The 20,717-nt window shown below is 37.6% G+C and overlaps 1 protein-coding gene across 4 annotated transcripts in view; it reads right to left on the reverse strand.

The window, feature by feature from the left end:
* The window catches only part of lingo1a (leucine rich repeat and Ig domain containing 1a), an 83,326-nt gene that overhangs the window by 14,735 nt on the left and 47,874 nt on the right, over positions 1 to 20,717 (reverse strand). Inside the window, exon 1 of one of the 4 annotated variants that reach the window (XM_084094616.1) lies at positions 6,839 to 7,157. The exons of 1 other annotated variant lie outside the window; for it this stretch is intronic. The gene's annotated coding sequence lies outside the window, so the exon portion shown is untranslated. Of the gene's footprint in view, positions 1 to 6,838; positions 7,158 to 20,717 lie in introns of those variants that run through there. 2 more of the 4 variants (XM_084094619.1, XM_084094617.1) reach the window with 2 other exon arrangements.

Consider the following 20,717-nt stretch of genomic DNA (forward strand, 5'->3'; position numbering starts at 1 on the left):
TCCCTCCTTTTCTTGATACATGAATAATAGAATGGATCAAATAATGAATGATTGTTGGACTGAAACTGATTTTGACTTGTTACTTACTGTAGCAGATTTTGTAGTTTTGAATGTCATTGAAGCCTTATTTTGCTTGGCTTCAGCTTTGACTCTGGCTTTGCATGTTCATGCATTTTGTGGGCGGAGCAATGAAGAAGGGGTGTGTTTGTTTGGGTTGGTTTCAAATACCAACAATGTTTCTCAGAAATTGCTTACTGCACTTTCAAGTTGAAATATTGGATATGACTTTATATAAGCAGTTCTACCACAATAAAACAAGTAAATGAATGGTTTTTGTGAGTAAATTGACTAAATGGAGACAGAGCATTTGTGCTGGATCAATAAAAAAAATGTACTGGAGCAGGAGCATACGGATATATAGATTTGATCTGACAGAAAAATCCAATATAGCCTGTATCCAAAATACTGTTTATGCCAATATATATTTTTTGAGTCAAAGGTGCCGGAATGGCGTTCCGAATCGTTACAGCTCAATCGAAGCCAGAAGATTCCTTTAAGCTTGTGTGACCCGGGTTTGTTCCAGCAGGGATGTGGTTCATAGAGCCGATAGTCTTCCTGCGAATCCATCAGGGAGTTTGTAAAGTGGAAATTGAACTGCATTCGGCTCAAATATGGAAAGACTCTTGATATCACGCCGTCATCCTCCAACAAGCTTCCTGTCTGCGATGCTAGCTGCATCATCCACGTCTATCTATCTGGAAATGGAGGACAACCACATCCCCTCCTTTCTTTTTCCTCTTTAACACTGGCTTTCAGGGATCACACACACAAACACACACTTAGCTCAGTTTTCACCAACAGTTTTCTGTCTCTCTCAGTCAAGCTCATGAATCGTGTTCTGTCTCCAGGCGTCTGGTGAATGCCGCACACTCATCGTCTCCTGAAACACAAACCCTCGGCTGAGATCCCGTGACCTCTGTAACTCCACCGCCTCTACAACGCTCTTTTCCAGTCTTCAGAACACAAACCTCGGCTCGCTTTCTATTTCAGTCGCTGTCGATTGATCTGAATGATTCAGAGAGGAGAATCAACAACGTAAATCAATTCTACAGAACACACACTTACACACTTCATAGGCATCTACATATGTTAATGGGCCTCAATGCAATGGGCCTCTTCACCATTAGAGTATATAGTATGCACTACAGTGTTTATCAGTAACAAAATTACTGACAAAAATGTCGATCAAAGCTTTTTGGTTTTATTTCGTCACCTATATCAAAGACGGATCGAAAATTAAATGATTTTAATTTAAATAGACTGCTGTCGAAGATATGACGAGAAAAACAAAATCACTGCAAGATATTAACAATGCACTAACAGTCACTCTCGTGACTAAAATGAATGAATATGATGAAATATTGAGTAAATTTGAAAAAAAATGTATGAAATGAAATTTTCATCAAAAGACTGTATAAAACAGAAATAGAATAAAACAAAAAAGGCGGGGCTTAGCAATGGTTGCTACAGAATATATAGAATACGGCCCCTTTAAGACATATGTGACACAGCCTCCACATCCGATATTCTCCAAGGAAACATGAATTATCTGAGTATGCTCTCGTGCAGATCTGGGCTAACTGCTGGTGCTGTCGGCATGTTTACCTCACACAGTAAATCCAACAGGACTGCTGATGAATAAACAAATCCAATTAAACAAAGCGTTAGCCTGGGAATGCTTACCTCAGCCTCTTCAACACACCTTAATCGGAGCTTTAAGCAGCATTACTGCACGACTCCACTGTCCTGAAGAATTTATAACCACTCTGTACTCGGCTCACAAATGCCAATCGCCTCGTAGATACACACATGTATACATACACATTACACTCTACACTCACACACGTACATGTACACACACAAACCTGATGGTTGTTGCCATCTCATTCAGGAAGCAAAACCAGCTGCTGAGCTTTCATCGATCTAGTGGCCTGAGAAGAATACTGATCACACACACACACACACACACACACACACACACACACACACACACACACACACACACACACAGCATCCTTGTCCCCAACACAAGGAGACACAAACTCGAAAATACCTAACAGGCTATGGCTATTTAAGTACTCCAACCACATTTACAATACAATACAATACTGCCTTCAGCGACAAAACAAGCACTATCAAATTAAAATACAAGCTCCGCCCACATTAACACACCAAGCTCCGCCCACATTAACACATCAAGCTCCGCCCACATTAACACATCAAGCTCCGCCCACATTAACACATCAAGCTCCGCCCACACTCACAATCGAGCCACATTTTTGTGTGTGATGACAGTGAAGGTTAAAGCAAAAGATATCGCTTGTAATTAAAATTCTGTATTCACTCTTATGTCATTTATAATCTAATTGCCATTCTATATTTTTATCCATCTATGTCATTCTGACATTCTATCTATCTATCTATCTATCTATCTATCTATCTATCTATCTATCTATCTATCTATCTATCTATGTCTCTGCTGTTCTATCTATCTATCTAAAAATTCCAATTTTCCTTTGATAATTTTTTAAATAATAATAATAAGATTTAGATTTCCATTTGGATTATTTAGTTATTTCCTGTACCTTATATATGTTTAAATAATAATAATAATAATGTATTTTATTTATATTATTAATTGGATTTTTAATTTATTTATTAAAAATAAACATAATATGATATATTTTTTCAATAAAATTTCCAAAATCAAAATTACTTTGTAAGGTTTGAATAAAATAATTTTCAGTTACATCATGTCATCTGACGCAGGTTATTTATTGCCTATATGGTATCGATTAAGTTTCATTCTAAAGTAAAAATTCTGGTATTGACTCAATCCTACCGCCCATTCACAATACAGGCTCTGCCCACAGACAGACGAAAAACCCCTTCCAAATCACGAGCAACACCCACAACCCAGGCTCCGCCGCACGACTACCTGACATTTCCAAGTTGTTCCCATAGAGTCTTCCATTGTGATTAACATTTACTCCGCAGGCCTACAGCATCTTCTCCCTGCAACACTAATGAGCTCTGCCGGCTCGTTACTGCCAATTCATTTCCAGAGCATCCTCCGAGTCATCATATAAACATGAATCCTGCGTTCATGCATCATACATAAAAATGCAGTTTCATATTGCTTTATGAAGACGTCTTGAACTGTATGCAGTGTCTTTTTAAAGCATAATGTGATGCTGCGGCATTAAACATTTGCTGGAGAATATCACTAATGTAACAACGAAGAGAGGAAGAGTCCTTTGACAGCGCACAGATTTTCAAAATAATTTCATTTGGATGCACCATCCCTGACTGTTCGCTAAACAGACAGTAATTTAAATTTCAGGAAACTAATGCAAAACTAATGGATAAAATAATAGTTATTCAGAGGGGCTTTTCTCCTGGGCAAAAAGCATTTCATTTAAAGATTAGCGGTAAGCTGCTCTATTTCTCTCTCTCGCTCTGACAATGAGACTGTAAGTGATTTGACTTTTAAAGAGCCAGGGGTAAACAAGCGTGTGTGTGTGAAACAGGAAGTAATCAGCAATAAGACACAATGGCACAAGCTCCTCCCCTTCACACGCCCCTCCCGCTCATTTGCATAACAGCCCAGTAAGATCACTTGTAACTCAATGAATCCAACTTTTAACAGAATTTCCATTGTGTACATAAGAATATCAAAATCTACAGACACAAATTAAGTTCATAAACCATTCAGATTTTAAAAATTCTACATATACTTCCTTAAAAGGACAGTGACTCCAAAAGTAGTGAATATGACGTGTGCACTATATTTCAATTAATCTATGTATTTATTTACCGGAAATTATTTTCTATATATTTACACAAAAATGATTTTATATTCAACTCTAAAAAATAGTTGATTCTGATTAATGTCTGATTTGTGAATGATTCATTCTTTTGAACAAATCTTTTCAATGAGTCAGTTGATTCAGTTCACAAAACCAATCTGAAAGATTCAATCACAAACTGGTTTTCGGGACCAAGAAATTCACGTTTATTTGTCATCTCAAGGGCTTTCGTGAAAACTACAGATTATACTTCCACATTTTTGTATCCCCGCCCACGGACAGTCGGATCTTCAGAGGGTTATTAACAGAACAGATATTGTAAGTGTAGGTTTTTCACTGAAAGTTGAATCGTATTTTGCCAACTCTTTAAACAGAATTATAGTAAAAATGGAACACTATGGCAACAGCTTTCTTCCCTGTACGTGTCAGCATTTTCAATGGCAGTTTCTTTCAGTTTTGGCCTAAAACACAGTGTTCGTGGTCATTCAGTTTGAAGGTTTTTCAGATTTTCCATCACGCTGTTCCATCCATATTTTCGATTCTCTGGAAACCGAAAGTAATTCACTCCCGCTAAACCTTTACTCTTTTGAATTCTTGCAACTGGGAACAATACAAGTCAAGTCAACATGACTAAAAGAAGTATTTCCTAGTAAAGCAAGATGGTATTTGACTCTGGTAAGCGCATCCATCGCCGACTGGTGGGAGTGGCCTTGGATGCCAACATGCCCAGTGCATTATGGGTGTTGAAGTTTTCCAACCCATTTGGAAAAATGGAAGACAACAGCCTTTTTTTCTGTACTCAGGTAGCACCTACTTCAAAACCTTTTCACCTTTCTACTGTTTAGGCAGCCAAGCACCCAAAATGGTTCTTTGATGTTTCCCCTTTTGGAAGCTTTATTTCTAGAAGTGTTTATGACAAGAGAACACTTACTGATATAGCACACAAATCGTATGGAACACTTATAGGATACTTTTACAATGATCTCGCATCCATTTTGTAAAACTAGAAAGCTTCTTTTTTTGTGTGTTCCGCCTTCTGTGAAGAAAGCCGTATGAGTTTTGAAACGACATTGGGGTGAGTAAACAATGACAGAATTTACATTTACTGGTAAAGTATTACATGTTTTACTTGCTCCCTGAGGATTGGTGATTGCAGTCAGATGCTGGGTATCCTGGGACTTGGGTGAATTGAAAAATAACGCACGGTCACCTTGTTGGCTATACAGATGAAACCACACCACACTGTGCTGCAAACGTGTTCATCAAGAAGCCCGGTCACACAGCTTGAGTTTAAATCCAGATAGCATACCATCAAATAAAACATTCGAATTTCATAGAGATTCATCCAGGCCCTGACGGAATGACATCGGTCGTACCTATTTGTACATCATATTATTTGCAGACTGGAGTAATGAAAGTGATTTCCGTTGACACAAAGCGAATTGATTCTCCGTCGGCGCCTTTATTGCTCCATGAGTGCCGTCGATCACACTGATTACATTTGTAAAACCAGCGATCACAATGAAACGCGCATTATTTATTTTTTACCATTGGAGAGAGTGAAGTGCAAAAACGTTTGCATGACGGTGAGCACATTGTCACGTCAAGCCTGCTTTTTACAAATGCCCATGTGGGCGTAACAAATGGCGAGCGCACTCTTCCGAGCCCTGCGCTCCAAGTTTTATGTGTACGCTACGTTTATTCACAAGGCCCCTGAATTCATAGCTCACACTGAGGAAGTGATATTTGGACCAGCATTTCTGTGGGAAATCTTTCAGCTCCTGTGAGATTTATATGAAGAACTAATCCAACAGCAGCAGACATAACGGATAACCCACACACACACACACAACTCAATATAGCCCGAGCCAGCTGGGTTGAAATTGCCCAGACTGATTTAATATGCTGTGTGGACGGAGTTACCACAGCACCTGCCATCAAATGCTCAATTCCAAATCAGATCAATTCAGAAATCAACTTCACTGAATGGGCACAGTACTTATTAAAGACAGCTGCTCATTCTAGAGTACTCAACCAGCCTTTTAGATTATTCTACATCATTGTCCAATCATTCTAAAGCCTTTCTGCATGGATCTTCATCACAGGTCAAAAATTCACTTGAGCGGAAATTTCTGCCCGTTAGATTTGATTTTCAAGGGTGTTATTCTACATAACTTTCTAAAAATGTTTCTCACCCTTTTGTCAAATATTTTAATTTAATCAATTCATTCACAAATTCACATGACTGGGATTTTTAGCCTACCTCTTACCTCTTGTTATATCAGCAACTACTCATATTTTATGCATTGATATGAAGGCCTTCCATTGAATACTACAGTACACTCTTAAAAATGAAAGGTTCTTTATTGGCATATGGTTCCAGGAATTCATAAAGAACCACAAAATGTTCTTTTTAGTAGTTCTTTAGATTTTTTTTAAATGTTCTTCACACTAGAAACGACTTGTTCTTTCCGTTCGTTGAAAGGTTCTTTGGGAACCAAAAATGGTTCTTCTATAGCATCGCAGTGAAAAGCCCCATTTTGGAAACTTTCTTTGTAAGAGTGCATATAAAACTGTATTACAAATCAAGTTATTGAAAAAAAATACATAACAGGGGCATATTTTTCCACTTTAGACTGATTTAAAAAAAAAAAAATTGTCTATATATATATATAGGCTACATATATATATATAGGCCTATATATATATATATTACTTAAGCACGTATATATACTTGTTTAAGTAATACATAATATATATGCATATATAGGCTATTATAGACACACACACACACACACACATAGAGAACATACACGAACATAATTGAATGATGTTCCTTTCATTTATGCATAATATGTATTGTTCAATATGTTTATATGATACATATCACATTTTGCCTATCACACGCGCCACACACACACACACACACACACACACACACAATTAAATCGGAAGCGTTGTGAACTTACAGCATCATGTATCGCTGCAATAACACGTACGTGGATATGTTCATCTTATTAAACGCGACGATCCGTCCAGAAAAACCGCTGAAAGTGCTTATATATCCGTGTATGATAAACCTTTCATATATCACAGAGGATCCCTCATATAGGCACATACATATAAACTCTCTTCACAGGATCACAGACATCATCATCATCTTCATTATCATTTCTCGGGTGATCGATGAGCTCAAGGAGTCGCACAGATATTCTGATATCCTCCGTCTGTCCTATTAAAACCACAGCAGTGATTCGGTCTGCAGTCTGGACTCACCCAGCGCCGAATGAGAGAGAGCACTTCATACACACGCGCACAAGCGCGCGCGCACACACACACGCGCGCGCGTCTCCAGTCCCGTTTATTCAGTCTCCAAAATGTCTCTGAACAAATAAACTGCTGCGAAGCGTGCGTGCGAGAGAGATTCTCACGCAAAAGCTGAAAGAAATGTGTCTCTTCCTCACAGTTTACCATGAGAACCACATTTCCCGCCAAAATATCAGTGGTACAGTTCTACCTAATGGTGAAATAAATCGATATTGAATGTAAAAGAGGTATTAGGAAGCTTTCTGACATACAAATTTAGTTTAAACTAACACCAAGTTACCACAGTTTAATTTTAGTCTGCAGTAACTAAGGTTTCCATGGTAAATACTTTAAGGAAGCTGCATGTAGGCTATAATTTGTTTTTAAATGTCAACAAATGTTACCCATGAAGGTAATACCACAGTATACTTTGAAGTAGCCTACTGTAGTCCAAAATTTATTCATTCAGCATATGGTTTTATTTTAAATGACTTGAGAATAATACAAACATAGCAATTGAGAGAACCCTAAATAAATGTGGTAGGCTAATCGAACGGTAGCATTGAATATTCATCTGTTTTGGTCACATGACCTTTTACGCAGCCGCCATATTTATGAACAAAGCAATAGGGGTGAATTCAAAAGCACCTGAGAAGCAATATCAATAAAAATGTCGATCACTGGGTTTGAGCCATACAAGTCTCAGGAATAATTTATAGGCCTACAGATCTGTAGGCTAGTCAGCACAAACATTGCCAAATATCACACGCCAATGTTTACATAGGCTACTTTAACCATGATCCATAGTGGCGAACGTGGGGGCTTTAAGGAAACAATTCTCCCAAAAATGAAAGTTTAGTCATTTTTATCACCATGTAGTACCAAAACCTGTATGCTTTTCTTTCTTCTATAGTACACAAAAGTGTCAGTGTCTCATTTTTTTGGTCCATGACTCCATACTTGTCAAAGATGTCTGAGGTAAAAATTTCTCAATGAATGAGTAACTTCACATTTTTATATGATGAATATCAAAGTACTATATGGTATTACCTTCTGAAACCCTCATTGGACCAATGTTTGTTCAAAGAAAAATGTTCAGAATATTCATTCTTTTGCTGTTGTTGACTGTAGTACCGCACATGAGGTCATGGGGGCACTGTTGCTCTCACTCAGATTGCTGTGCCTAAAAAAATATTTTCCAGGCACCTTAAGCATCTGCCTGAAGAAGCTGTTTGAACACAATAGCTGTGAGCAGCATAAACAAACGGCCTCCCATGACATAACAGCTGTCTGTTTAAATTCATAGGGGTCAGTGCACATCACACGCACCCATAACTGCATTCAGTAAATGGGCGTCCCAGGATTTTCAGCTCCTCTCGGCGTGATAAATCAGATTAAAGCTGCGTACAGGAGATTTTCCAGACAGACGTATGCCTGGATCGATGGTCTTATTCCGACTGGGCTGCATTAACAGATGAGTTATGAGAGATTTCTGCAGACGCCACGGGTATGCAGAGACTAAAACCTACAGGATTGGAGTCACTTAACACCTTAAAATGTGTGTGTGTGTGTGTCACAGCTAACAAGTTCTTAGAGTGAACTTCCTGTCGTAAGATGGGGAAAACGGTAACATTTGAGAGGTTGAGAGATGCTTCCAGGATCCAAAATAGACTTTTTTGAGTGAATTTACAGCATAAATATGTTTTAGCTGTAATTAATATATAAACTTAAATATATTAAAAAAAGCTTTTGCCTTAATTTTTTAAGTACAATCAACTTGGATGTTTAAGTAATTAAAACTTAAATTACATTAAACTGACTTAAAAAAATGAGTTGAATCTTTGAGTTTTGAGTTAAAGAAATGTAATACTGTACATGTTAACAACATATTAAAATTATATATAAATTACAATTAGCCTTTTCCATATAATAAATCAGCATTAAAATATCGTTAAAAATGTTGTTTGTCAAATGATGTCATTTGAAGGTAGCCAATCATGATGTCTGTTCATAATATATTCATTTTGGTGGCTTAATTGTATGAAATGAAAACATTAAACTCTTAGAAAAAAAAAAGGTTTAATTGAGTTATAGATATAGGCAAGGCAAGGCAAGTTTATTTATATAGCACAAGTCATACACTATGGCAATCCAAAGTGCTTTACATAGAAAGGAATAAAAATAATCACAAAATGAAAGCAAGGAAAATTAAAACAGTTATTCACATAGAAAGGAATTAAAATATCACACTATGGCAATTCATATTTTGAAACGAAGCATCTAATTCTTGCAATCTTTTTGAGATGATAGTATGCTGATTTAGTTATTGCTTTGACATGACTACTGAAACTAAGGTCTGACTCACACCGAGATTCCTAACTTGATTTTTATGCGTTCACCTTGAGAACTTCATCTTTGTTTCCAAAAACAATGACTTCAGTTTTGTCTTTGTTTAGCTGAAAAAAGTTTTGACACATCCAACTGTTGACTTCGTCAATGCATTGGCACAGGGAGTCAATGGGGCTGCGATAGGGCTAGGTAGAGCTGTGTGTCGTCTGCATAGCTGTGGTAAGCAATTTGGTTCTTTCTCATTATTTGTCTCAGTGGGAGCATATACAGATTGAACAGGAGTGGCGCAAGAATTGAGCCTTGAGGGACTCCGCATGTCATGGATGTCCACTCAGACTTATGGTCTCCTATACTCACATAATAACCTCTCCGTCCTAAGTATGACCTGAATGTTTAGGACCATCCCAGAAAGCCTGACCCAGTTTTCCAGTCTGTCAAGAAGTATGTTATGATCGACAGTGTCAAATGCAGCACTGAGGTCGAGTAGTACCAGAATTTATGTTTTGCCTGCATCAGTAATTAAACGAATTTCGTTTATTATCTTTATGAGCGCTGTCTCTGTGCTATGATGTGGTCGGAAACCAGATTGAAAATTGTCAAAGTATCCATTCGAGCTTAAGAATTTGTTCAGCTGATTGAAGACAACGTTTTCAATGATCTTGCCTATGAAAGGAAGATTTGCGATTGGTCTGTAATCGCTCAATATGTTGCTATCCAGATTGCTCTTTTTCAACCGCAGTTTTAAGGGACTTTGGAAAACTCCCAGAGAGAAGTGAGGAGTTTACCACTTCTAGGAGATCTGCTGCTAAGCAGTCTTTTGAAAAAGGAAGTGGGGAGTGTGTTGGGCGCAGGTTGATGTTTTAAGGTGCTGTACTGTTTCTTCCAAAATTGTATCACTAATTTCTTCAAAATCAGACATAGTAACTTTCTGCGGATGTGGTCTGATCTGTCTGACCTCAGTGCCACACGAGGATATGCTGATCGCCTTTCTGATATTATTGATTTCCTCAGAGAAGAAGGAAGCAAACTCACTGCATTTGCTGTCTGAGAGCATTTCAAACATATAGCATATAGAACGTTTGCATAATACACTGTAAAAAACTGTTTTTTGGTTAACAGAAAGTTTCCGTACTATATACGGTAAATAACTGTGATAGATCTAATGGTACATTTAATGTAATTTTACTGTAAAATACAGTTAAATTTACAGTTTTTGAAAGTGAAAAAGAACAACTCATTGTATAATTTACAGTGAAAAAACGGAAATTGACATTCCCACAATTCCCTGCGTGACACTTCACATTTGATCTATTTTTGTTGAAATAACTATGTTTCTTCATAGTTTTCTTAGTTTGTTCTAATCAGTTATATACATTAGGGTTTCATGTTACATTTAATGTTGTTAAATTAATGTTTATTGCATTTTTAAAATTTCATGTGTGTTACCATGATGGTGTTTAATGTTTGTGTGAATGACACTGTGCAGCTTCTATTATATTAGTATTACATTTCTTGTGGAAGAGCTGCTTGTGATGAGCTTTGATTGATCATGTGACTCTCATCACTGCTGTGATTGTTGGTTATCAGTGTATTACAATGGTACAAAACAGATATTAACAATAGGATGTTAAATTCACATTATATCAGATAATGAATTACGGTTTATTACTGTAAATTTTAAGTTAAGTCTGTAAAACCAATAACGTTGCTACCGTATTTTGGACGGTAAAGTACTGACAACCACAGCTGCCGGTTTTTTACCGTAAAAATCACGGTTTAATTTTTTACAGTGTACTTTCATGTTTAATGGGCAATTTCATTTTTTTCTAGTGATAGAATATGTTTATGAGCTATTTAATTCATTAAATTTAACCAAAAAAAAAAAAATTAAACTGAATGAAAACTTAATCCATAACATGATCCTATAATGGGAACCCCTAAAAGGTTCTACAAGAAGCGCCTGACGGGTTCCATTTTTGATGGTAAATTTTACACTGATATAAAAGTGGCTAGAAGACAAATGAGTCGCGACAGATGTTCCTTTAGTACACAGTGTCTGTCTTTCATTCGAAACACTCACAGCACTCAGAGAGAGTTAAACTATATTCTTAAAATTCAACTTAAACCATGTAAAACTGTTTTATTTACTCGCCGGAGCCAATTTCGACTCTCATTTGTCGCTCGATGTCTGTGTTGGGTTCTCCAGCTGATTCTTTGTGACTGGGGAAAATGAGACCGACAGGAATAGAGCCGTCAGCCAGGAGAAAACAAACATCAGAATGGCATCTTCCAAACCACATGATTTATTTCACAGTTAATGTTGGAACAGCATGACAAATCTGAATTGTTTGTAAGGCACAGGACGTCGTGATGAGGGCAGACGCATATTAGGCCTAATCTGACGTATGAGCGACACTTGATATGATCTACAAGTCCAGTGTGACACAAACTCCGTCTGCACACACAGCGGCTTTCGGTTTCAGAATAATCCTGCTCTTTCGCTCTCTCCATCTCCGTCTCGCCTCTTTCCAGGGCTAGAAAGGTCACAATGACACACAGAATCCAACACAACACTCTCTAGTAGAGAAACTAATGGCTTCTACTGACAAAAAAACACAGATTTTGATTATTGTCCACATTGTGTCTTGCACAGCCAGACTTTTGACTAGCAGCATAAATTATTCTGGCCGAGAATCACCCATCTGACCGACCATCTGACCAACATGTTAAGAAACCAAACACAGTTTGTTGTACTTGCCGCTATTATAAAAGAGTTGATTAATAAGCAGTCAAGAAAAAAAAAAAACATTTAAATAATAATAGAAAATAGTTATTTTCCTTAGTAGTTTTAGCAACATAGTGCTGTGTTAAACATGACTACTACAAAAACTGGCGCACTCCGAGAGTTTTCGCCAAGCAGCCAATCAGATTTGAGCTTGTCAGATCGAGGAAGAGAGGGAGGCGAGCGGAGAGAAATGGCTCGGCTCGCTTTAGCTGGGCTCACACACAATACACTATGTTGAGATATTTCTCTTTGTATTACTGATGGCATTTCCCAGCCGCAGGCTGCAGTGCGCAGACAGCAATAGCTACTTTAAAATATGTTTCCAGCACAGCACTCATCTCATCTGGAACCAACAAAATCTCATTCTCTTGTTCTGTATTCTCTTGCTATGATGGTAACAATCATATCTACCCACACTGACTTAGATCACACACAAAAAAGTTTCTCAATAGATTTAAGAACAATGTGCTTATATACTTCACATTTCTGAAACGCAGCTTCAAATGAAACGGCATAATTAAATGCAAAATAGCACAGATAACACTAAACAGAACTGTAAACACAACTATAACCCTTGAAAACTACCCACAACTATTTATAGACCTTACAAGTTCCCATTCCTTGCCAGAGCCTACTTAATTATACATGTGTGTGAAATAGCCAATGGCCACGCCCACAAACACTGTGGCCACTCCCCCAAAACACAACGCACAGATCAGCTGACATATTAACTTTGATTAATTTACATTAGCCAATTAAAAGCACAGATGATATATTATTATTTTGTAAAATGAACAGGAAAGAGGGCAAACTGTAAAAAAAAAAAATGTTTTTTCAAGGTAGTCACTGAATGGAAAAACCCCTGAACTAGTTTTGGAGTGACCTGTTTTTCTCCGTCTCTGAGGGCACCAGTCAGGTTACAGAACATAATATGTAGTTTTGTGTCCAGAGAATCAAGTTCAAATCCTGCCTCCAGACCTTTCAATGATTAAAACCATCTGAATAAAAGAAATCATACACTCTTCCACATTAGGACTTCAAAATTTCTCAGCCTTACAACACATGCTGTCAAACTCTAAGCTTCAACAGTACAGATAACTATTTCAGTAAATCCGACAGAAGAACACAATGCTTGTAACCTTTGACTGAGGGTCATGAGGTCATTTTTAGGGTTTACATAATCAGCACTCACTGACTCTACGTCCAAGCGTAATATTCAGATTTTGCACTTCATGAAACACTTTTTACCCAAACATCAAAGGCAGAAGTTCTCTAAGGAATGTGTTCTGCATTCAAACCTTACAATAATGAAACCCTACGGCAAAACAAGTCACAGTCACTGAAGTAATACATCATTAAACTCCGCAGCACTATTTTACAGTATTAAGTATTGTAGTACTTCAATGAAACCCTACAGAACTGAAACCATACAGTACATAGATCTTATTGCATTGGGACTGTAAAGTACTGAAATATTACAGTATTAAAATTGTACAGCACTGACATTTTACAGTGTTGAGACAGTAAAGTACTGAAAATTACAGTATTAAAACGGTACAATACTGAAATCATTCAACACCAAAACTATAGTACTTATTATAATACTGACATTACAGTGCTAAAACTCTATAGTACTGACATTTGAGACTATAAAGGACTGAATATTACAGTATTAAAATGTTACAGTACTAAATTCATACAACAAAACTATATATAATGACATTTTATTGTGGTAAAACTCTACAGTACTGACAATTTACAGTATTATGTAAAGTACTGAAATAGTACAATATTAAAACGCCTCAGCACTGAAATCATACAACAAAACTCTTTAATACTAAAATTTTACAGTGCTAAAATTCTACAGTACTGACATTTTACAGAGCTAAAACTCTACAGTACTGACATTTGAGACTGTAAAGTACTGAAATATTACAGTATTATAATCAGGGGCTGGCCAATAGAGGGCGCTAGGGTGTTTGTTTTTGAGTAAGAATGCCTCAGCCTTGTAATATGGCATTAAATAATTACTGACTTTTTCACAGAGCACTGGTATCATGCAGTTTGTGTTAAATTGTGTTTGGGTGGTGAATAATAATAATAATTATAATTATTTTTATTTATATAGCGCCTTTCCAACGCCCAAGGTCGCTTTACAAATATATGTAACGTTAAAGGCAGTGGTTCTCAAACTGGGGTACGGGAACAAAATGCTGAATTTTGCCGTTCCTTTAATACTACCTCACCTTAAAATAAGGTTTAAACTGAGCATGCATTTCTATCAGGTAAAATGCTGTAAATACATGACATCCGATCAAATTACCTCATCTTTTGCGGTCAAAACTTTCTGCATTTAAGCAGTGTGTAGGCTGACAGGTCTCGTGCAGATTGCTGCCTCGGCAAATTGCGCTATACTACCGTTCTCGACAATGTACGTTACCTTTGTAAAAGTAGGGATTTAGCACTTACTAGCATGAAGAACAAATATAGACACAGGCTGTGCATGGAGATCGATATAAGATTCAAACTCTCTTCGATACAGAGACATACCCTGTTTGAGTTTAATGTTGATCAAATTATATGAAGATCCACACGATTGCGAATGTGACATTGATTTTATACAACAGTTCAACAAACGAAATATTAATATTGAATGATGTTCATTTTCAACACAGTTGTAAGTATTTTTTACAACAAAATAATAGCTCCGACGAAAGCCACAGCAGAACTGCAGCACACAGCAGTGTTTGTGAACGAATCTGTGGCTTTGAACGAATCATTAGAGTCAATGATTCAATGATTAATTCATAAATACTGCCACTTGCTTCATTACTGAGTGAATGAATGACTCGATGACTCACCACCTACTGGCGGTTTTAATTTAATATTTAAAAGCATCACTTCGTTTTTACCATCATTGCATATTTAAAGCATTATTTATTTTATAAAGGTATTTGTAAAGGTAAAGATGCACTGGAAATCGATTTAAGGGGGCAAATATTGTCCCTTACTGAAAAAGGTGTGACTGAAGAGTGTGGGTGCGCAGAAGGATGTTAAAGCCTCATAGGGTACAACTCTAAAAAGTTTGAGAACCACTGGAACTGGGTTACGGAATAGAACAAAACAAACATCAACATCAAAGCACAATACACATACCATGGGCAGAAAGTAGGCCTAATATACAGAGGTCACTTACAAAGTTAGGTTAAAGACACAAACCAAGAGGGATTCAAACAAATAGCATATCAATAACAATGTAGAATTTACAGACTGTGAGCTGAAGATTAATATTCAGATAAAAAATGTGTTTTTGAAGGAGAGAAGGGTGGATGCTTGACTGATGTCTTGAGGAAGAGCATTCCACAACCTCGGAGCCACTACGCTAAAAGACTCCCATGGTTACCAGACTATTGAAACCGACTGAATATGACACAGCCCCACCGAAGACATTTTTCACCAGCCGCCACTGATTATAATGCTACAGTTCTGAAATCATACAACAAAACTCTACAATACTGAAATTGTACAGTGCTAAAACTCTACAGTACTGACATTTGAGACTATAAAGGACTGAATATTACAGTATTAAAATGTTACAGTACTAAATTCATACAACAAAACTATATATAATGACATTTTATTGTGGTAAAACTCTACAGTACTGACAATTTACAGTATTATGTAAAGTACTGAAATATTACAGTATTAAAACGCTACAGTACTGAAATCATTCAACAAAACTCTACAATACTGAAATTGTACAGTGCTAAAACTCTACAGTACTGACATTTTACAGTACTAAAACTCTACAGTACTGACATTTGAGACTATAAAGGACTGAATATTACAGTATTAAAATGTTACAGTACTAAATTCATACAACAAAACTATATATAATGACATTTTATTGTGGTAAAACTCTACAGTACTGACAATTTACAGTATTATGTAAAGTACTGAAATATTACAGTATTAAAACGTACTGAAATCATACAACAAAACTCTACAATACTGAAACTGTACAGTGCTAAAACTCTACAGTACTGACATTTTACAGTATTGAGAATACAAAGCACTGAAATATTACAGGAATTAAAGCTATGGTCTACGATTTCAAAGATTGTTCATTATTAATAACCTCGTTTAGATGCTGGTTATGGTTCTACAGTACAATCCTAACAATATGAAGAGAAAAAAGAATGAAAAAAATCCATTCACTCTATTGGGTGTACAGCTGCAGAGAAGTTGACCAATGTAAGCTGTCCGGCCGGACAGCTTACATTGGTCAACTGCTCTCATCCAATCCCCCGCTCCACTTGACGCTCGCGTCTCCACCCCACCGCACCCCACCCCGCCCCCCTCCTGCGACATGAAATTTCGTGGGCAAGCAGCTGACAGTCTATGGTAGCTAGCAAAGTAGCATCAGCTCAGCAATGGAGAAAAAACAAACCGAAAAAACCGACGCTGACACGGCTGACTTTTTGTTGAGCAGGTAAGCATTTATTTATACTTTTATGGTGTGAGGTGTTACATAAATAGCTTTTTATCAGTCTGACAACATGCTTATGCTGCCGGTCGGCATTGGAATGTTAGCCGTTTAGCATCGCCTATCACGGGTCAAAGTAATTATATTTCTTGAAGTGCTTGAATATATTTCAGTAGGCCTAGCGGGTGTCTGTTCGAGCCGATCGGAATTTGAACAAGATGCGCCGATGTTTACTACCGGTGATCACAGCTTGACTGAGTGACGTTGTTCAGGTCGTTTCCCGGTGGGAGGGATCAGGTAGCACAGAGGGGAGGGGGGTGTGTGTGGAGGGGCGGGATGAGTTTTTTAAAACTTCCCAACCGATTTTCAACATCGTAGACTACAGCTTTAAACGTATGATTACAGAACTATAGCAACACCGAAACTCTATAGTATTATAGTACTGAAATTTTCCTGCATAAACTACGCATCCCTACAGAAACCGAAAGCAATAAAACCTTTCAAATCTGAAACCACAGGATACTGAAATCTTTCAGTAAATCCTACAGTACTGAAATCTTACAGTACTTGCACTAATTCCTCTTCAGCTTCAGTGCTGGGATGAGAATTGATCATGTAGCATCTGTGTGGAAACCAATAGTCTATTTTTATCCTGTATATCCTGTACAGAATTGCCCAGATGAACACTCAAAGTGAGATCAATTAAAAACACTTAGCTTATGAACAAGGCAAATTAAGGAAATGGATGGCAGCAGAATATGGATGGACAGCAGAATTTGGATGCGGATCGGCTTGCAGTTTGGCCGAAAGTTTGCTGTATGCGCCGGTACGTCTCACCACCATCGAACCATCCTAATAGAATAAACCAGCACAGGCTATTTTACAGATCAATGACGTTACATTATTGCAAAGTCTAAGTATTCATGAATGTGTGCGTTCTCCTGTACCTTCTAAGTGGGTTCATAAATATCTAACGCTGGAACAATGATTCTGCTGTAAATGTGAGGATAGATGGATTTTTTTCTCACAAATTCTCTTCACACATCTCTCAGAGAGATAGAGTTACTATAATGCCTTATACACAAATCAGATTGTAGCTGAAAACATCAGCTGTTTCTCAGGAACGGATCAGCATTATACAGCAGAGCTCTCAAATTACCAAATAGATACATTTTACAACCGTGAATTTTGTCTATATACATTTATCGGCACAGTTATTGATGCATGGAAAGACCTTTTCAGAGTCGAACGACTCATCTCTCCCTCATTCACGCACTGCTCTGCATGTTTAGTGGACTAATGATGCCTGCAATGAACTGTAATTTGCTCCTTGAAGATCAGGCAGGTAGCAGTCCTAATAAGAGACCAGGAACATCACAAGCCGGCTTTGATGTAATGGTCAGGTATTTAAATTTATAAGGATGGGGCGTTCATCATCTGAAGGAGCGCCGCCTCAACGTGCCCAGCCAATGTACACGCTTCACTGATTAATAACCGAAGCACTGATTAATGGTTGTCACACCACACAGATGTAATGTGTCCAAAATCGCTTCCCCTGATGTTCGCTATATAGGGAATATTAAATGAGTGCTTGTTTATTGTCGTCATGAAATAGGTTTGTTGTAATTACTTTTTTCACATTCACATTCACCAACAGATAGCTAAATACTTAATATTCACAGCTACCATTTGATAATACATAATATTACAATATTCTAAAGAAATCAGTGACTGTTTTATGGTGCTGAAAGCATTCGATTTTACGTTTAATTCAGCATATAATTTTATGACATTAAAAAAATGACGATTTTTCACATTTCAATAGTTTTCTTTAGCATAAAGACAATGCAAAAGCCAATAATATAATTTTAATTATTTTATAATTTTGTTTGTTTTTATAGTAAATCACACTATTTTTTTTAGTCACCATGAAATCAAAATTAGCAAAAATTGTATGTAATATTCCATGTACATCTTTTTTTTTAAATTCATGTGCCCTCATATTCTTTAATTCAAATAACTTCCCCTCCCTCCAGCAGCAACATCTCTTCTCTTCTCTCATTACATGTTTACTGGAGCGAGGGCGGGGCAACCTGTCACTCACATAAGATCGACCAATAGCAAACCACAACCATCCAATCAATTCCCCATGAAAAAAAAAATAAATCCCGCTCTACATTTGTTCTTGTTTCGAGAAGCCGCCTCACTCGTATATAAGTCACAATAGGGAAGAAAACACTATCACAACTTTAAAGCAGGGCTCAGTAGTTTCGGGATTTCTTCGCTGTATTCTCGCTTTTTGCTCGCAGGTTTCTCTCTAGAGCTCCCCCCACAGCTTCGGAATAGATATTTGACAACACTGTTGTAAAAACTCGTTGGCGATTCTCAGACACCAGAGGCTAGTAGATAAACGACATCAAAGCAGATGGGACATTCTTTAAAACGTCTTCTTCATTCGGGTTCGAACAGCGTGAGGGAGCGCAATAATGACAGCATTTTAGCAGATTTCTTTTGGCCGTAAAGCAATTGTTTACATCGCGAGACCTGATATCACGCGAGACTTCCTGACGCAGCGGCCGGCGGCCCGCCGGCTCAAAGTTGCAAGTGCGGATTTTCCGCTCACGGGCACCAGGGGGGTGCGAAACGACCACCATTCAACCCGAAATAAGTAATATAACAATTCCAATGACTCCGAAGCTGTTCAGTTAAGGTAAAAAAGTTACTTAGATCACCTTTAAAATATATAGATGAAGAAGGTCTGTCCCAAGGGAGCATACAATTTTCAGGTCCTTGGCATTAAGACATTTGAGAAAACTCTGCCCACTGTGCTTTTACGTTTAAATTGTAGGCCTTTAAAATACATATTTGGCTACTTCATAGCAACCCTTAAGAGAGGGATCACATTAAATGCCAAAGCAAATCTCACCAAATGAAAATTGATTTGTGGGCTGGATTTAAGGATAAATAAGTAACACTTATGTGATTATCTCATAGTTTGTGACCACTGCCATAGGGAAAACTACACTGGTAAACACTGGTGTGGAAATAAGCTGAAAATCTTTACCAACAGTGTTTTACGCAGGGCAAGGGAACCAGCTACAGGTCAGGAGGAAAAACAAAGCTCTCAAAAAAAAGTGTTTCGGAGGGATCATGAGGTTGTTTGATTGATTTCCTTTAGGTAGATCCTCCCATATCATCCCAATAGACAAACTCAGTCTAAAGACAATTTAATTAAGAGGCAGATGGCAGCAGGGGAGATAATCCTGCAGAGTTTGATGTAATTCAAAGATGATTAAAAACCCATCGCTTCATTCCCCAAATGGAACGACGGCCTCACTTTAACCACACCGAGGGTGCGAATCCCAGATTTACCCACAGGCCCCTCCTGCGGCGGCACTAATCAGCTGGACTCTTCTGGAATTACCGCTAGAATTTTCCATAGGAAAGATCGAGTCAGTGTTCCCTCGTGGCCCAAGGAGGAACCTCGGAATTCTGTTCCTACATGATTCAGGCCAATATAATCATGGCATGCCTTTGCTTTGGCTTCATTTACACTCTGCCGTAATGTCCGCATGATTAGCAACATCTCACGTAGAGTCTATTTTCAGGAAGGATATTTATAAAGCCAGAATATTTAAAGCGGTCACAGGCTGGTTTGGATCCACCCCAGATTTATAATCACTGCTGGAAATCTACAACCTACATATTAAGAACTATTTGTCACCATATAATTGTTGGATTGCTGACAGCGGTGTTTAATTCAAAACAAATTTTAGCATTTTAGTGCTTCATGATGAAAACCAACAAGAGCATTTTGCATTTCATCAGCAAAAAAAAAAAATAAATGCACATTTTGGCACATTAAATCAGCAAGTGTATTAGAGTATGGCGCATTAGGGAAGAAAAATCACATTATGAATTA

Source organism: Abramis brama (assembly GCF_963993115.1).
Source record: "Abramis brama genome assembly, chromosome: 20".
Classification (NCBI taxonomy): Eukaryota; Metazoa; Chordata; class Actinopteri; order Cypriniformes; family Leuciscidae; genus Abramis; species Abramis brama.